This window comes from Chanodichthys erythropterus, chromosome 8, assembly GCF_024489055.1.
Source record: "Chanodichthys erythropterus isolate Z2021 chromosome 8, ASM2448905v1, whole genome shotgun sequence".
Classification (NCBI taxonomy): domain Eukaryota; kingdom Metazoa; phylum Chordata; class Actinopteri; order Cypriniformes; family Xenocyprididae; genus Chanodichthys; species Chanodichthys erythropterus.
Genome location: NC_090228.1, coordinates 31,790,566 through 31,794,065, shown reverse-complemented (window position 1 = coordinate 31,794,065; position 3,500 = coordinate 31,790,566).

Below are 3,500 nucleotides of genomic sequence, written 5' to 3'. Positions count from 1 at the left end.
AACTAAACCACTGAAACCAACTCAAAACGATGTAGTAGACATGCCAGACCAGTATGTGGCACTGTAATTCTTACACTAAAAAAGGAGAATAAGACCTGATGCATGCACCTAAACCTTGTGCGCAGTATACAAACTTTAGAAATAAAGCTTTTATTTTAGGCTCAGTAGCTTCTGCGGCACGAACACAAGCATGTAGTCCGCCATTGTTGTTGTTGTTGCTGTTATGTGACGTAGTCTGACTAGGGAAAATGCAAGGGAGTGTTCAGATTTATCCACTCTGGGACCTGTTTAAAAAATAGCACAGGCTCCTGAAACGCCAGATCCATCTGGACGAAACAATGATGCAATACAAAATTTTCACATATACATCTTTATAGCATGTACTGAAGCCAATAATATGCAGCAGATGTGTTAACCTCTCTCAGGCGTGTATTGACAGCAAACAACAGAGTTCATAAACTTGTGAGAGCCACATTAACAATATTGTTTCAAATAGAAATAAAATATGATTCAGTCATTAATGGTTTTTACTTGATTGTCATGGGCGTTTGAACATCACCGTAGTGCTTCTATTATGACTGATAAGTTCAAGTTTATATTTTAGTCTGGTGAACACCAGTGATGCGCGGGTTGATCCAAAATGAGCGGGTGCCTGCGGTCTCCCGCGGTTACGAGTCATCCAAAAATATTTTTAATGATATTCGGGTCACGGTCGGTTGGGTCGTTTGAAATAAAGATGGCAATTAAACTTTTTTTAATTTATATAGTAGTAGACACAATTTTCTATGAAATACATAGGCCTACACTTTATTGGCTGAATAACTGGCGCGAAAATGACGCACAAGCTCAGTCTGCAGGTAGAGATGGAGGCGGCAACGGCAAGAGAAAAGGTGAAGACTGGGGAGTGGAAGCTCCACAAATACACAAATAGAAAGAGTAAAGTGTGGGAGACATTTGCCGAAATAATGAAAGATGATGACCAAAGTGCTGGCTTTGTCATATGTACTTCTTGTGATGCTATTTACACATTTGATAGCCACAAAACTGGCACGACCAACATGGCGCGTCACAAGTGCGGCCCCGGGAAGCCATCACAGCCGAATAGAGCAGCGTCAGGCTAACCCAGGCCACAAACTATAGATGCCTTTATGCGCCCTGACCACACGAAAATTCCTCTTCAAGTGAAGAGTAAATTTGTGGATTATTGCGTGGACTTTTGTTGCACAGACCTGCGCCCCTTTGATATTGTTTCGGGGGAAGGTTTTACGAAAGTGGCACAGGGTCTCATCAACATTGGAGCACGTTATGGCTCAGTCGACACAAATGGAGTGCTTCCTCATAGGCAGACAGTCTGTGATCGAGCTAAAAAACAGGCCATGGTCGAGAAAGAAGCCTTATCCGAGGTTCTGAAGTCAGCGGTGCATGACAATGGAGGGGTTGCAATAACGACAGATATGTGGACTGATGATTTTAACAGAAGGTCCTACACTGTCTTGACGTGCCATTATATCACAGAGGATTGGAAGCTAGCAAGCCGTGTTATGTGCACAGTGGAATTCGATTGCACATTGCCCAAAACAGCAATCAACATACACGAACAGATTAATGAGCAGCTGTGTTCTTACGGGATCTCATTTGATCAAGTGGTGCTCGTGAGTGACCAGGGCTCTAACATTAAAGCTGCCCTAAAAAATTATCATTGGATACCATGTGCAGCCCATGTTCTGAACACAATTCTGAAACATACGTTCAGTGGATCTGACATTGAGGAGGTAACGGAGATGATTGACGCATGCAAGGGCATTGTCAAATATCTTAAAAAAGCCAGTGCAAGCACAGCTCTCCCACATGGCTTAGTCCAAGAGTGTGAGACTCGTTGGAACAGCAAAATTGACATGCTCAAATCTGTGAGCAAGCAATACAGGGAAATTAACGAGCTACTCGAAAGCAGGGGGCAGTCAGAGCGCATGGAAGGCATATATCAAAACACGCTCACAACCGTGATAGATTTCTTGGAGCCTTTCAAGAAAGCATCTGAGGAGTTGCAGGGAGAGGACTACCCGACACTGCATTTAGTGATGCTGTGGTTTTACAATCTGTGCGCACATTGCCAACCAGTCTTTGGAGACATTGAGTACATGGCTTTGCTCCGTACGCGCGCACTTGCTCTACTCCATCAAAAGTTAATCCTCACAGACACGCACAAAATCGCCATCTTCCTCTGCCCCCGCTACAAAAGTCTCAAAATGATGACCGAGACTGAAAGGAAAAATCTCCACAGAATCATTGGCAACCTCATATACCCTGTGTCTTTTGAAGCCGCGGACTCTCCTGAGACTTCAAGCACTACAGCACCACGGACATCTACAGGTGAGGGTAAGTGGCTGCGTTATTAATGATGAATGGGATATTTCAATTTAATGCTGGTAAATGACATTATTGACAGATGCTATTTTACCTTCCATAGACGTCACTAACGAAAGTCAGAGAGAGAAAAGACCTAGAGTGGACTTCGCTGAATGGGCCGATGATGCCGCTAATGCCGCTGATGTGGGCCTAACGAATGAATTGGAGCGGTACCGTGCTGCACACTTTACGCTGGATGACTGTGACGAGAACTGGTTGCTTGAATTTTGGGAGAGACAGGCACCCACCTTCCCGAGGCTTCGTGCATTGGCAAGGAGGATCCTCTGCATTCCAGCATCAAGTGCAGCCAGTGAGCGCACATTCAGCTCCGCAGGTCGTGTCATGGAGGCGAGAAGAAACCGTCTCAACCCAGGGACGGTTGATTCAATATTATTTCTACACAGCGCGAGGAAAGCTAAAAATAAGTAGGCTAATCTTCTGTTTTAGGCCACCAACGGCACCTTATAGCCATTTTAAGCCCAAGTTAGGCTTACTGTATCTGATATGTTTATGGATATATTTGTGTAGGCTAAACAATGCAGCCTATTTTATTTTCTTATACAAATGCATATATTGCGTTTATCTTTATTAGGCTACTATTTTTTTATTTTTTTTTTTCCAACAAGTGGCACCCTTTAGCCTTCTTAAGCCCAGGTTAAGTTTACTGTGTGTTTCAGTTTTCAGTTTTACTTTCATGGGTAGGCCAATTTGTGCCAGGGCGGGTCCATGAGCCATGGCGGGTCAGGTACAGCGGGCTGCCACAGCGGGTCCAGAGCTTCAGGCGAAGCCGTAATGCCGTCGAGCCCAGGCGGCGTTGAACGTCCGACGGGAGATGGCGGAACCAGCGATCGAAGCACAGGCGGGGCTCCAGAAGGCCGCAGTAGAGACAGGACGACAAACAACAGGGAGCACAGGAGGGAGTGAAGAGGCCAACAGAAACCGAGGGACGGAGTGGAGACGGAGGAGTGCAGTCGTGAGGTGAGGGCAGGCTGATGAGGGACCAATGTGCGACCGGAGGAAGGATGGAGACTGGTGAACTGATGGGCCAAGGTGGAGATGAGGGAGGTTGGAGCCAAGGTGGAGGTAATCGACCA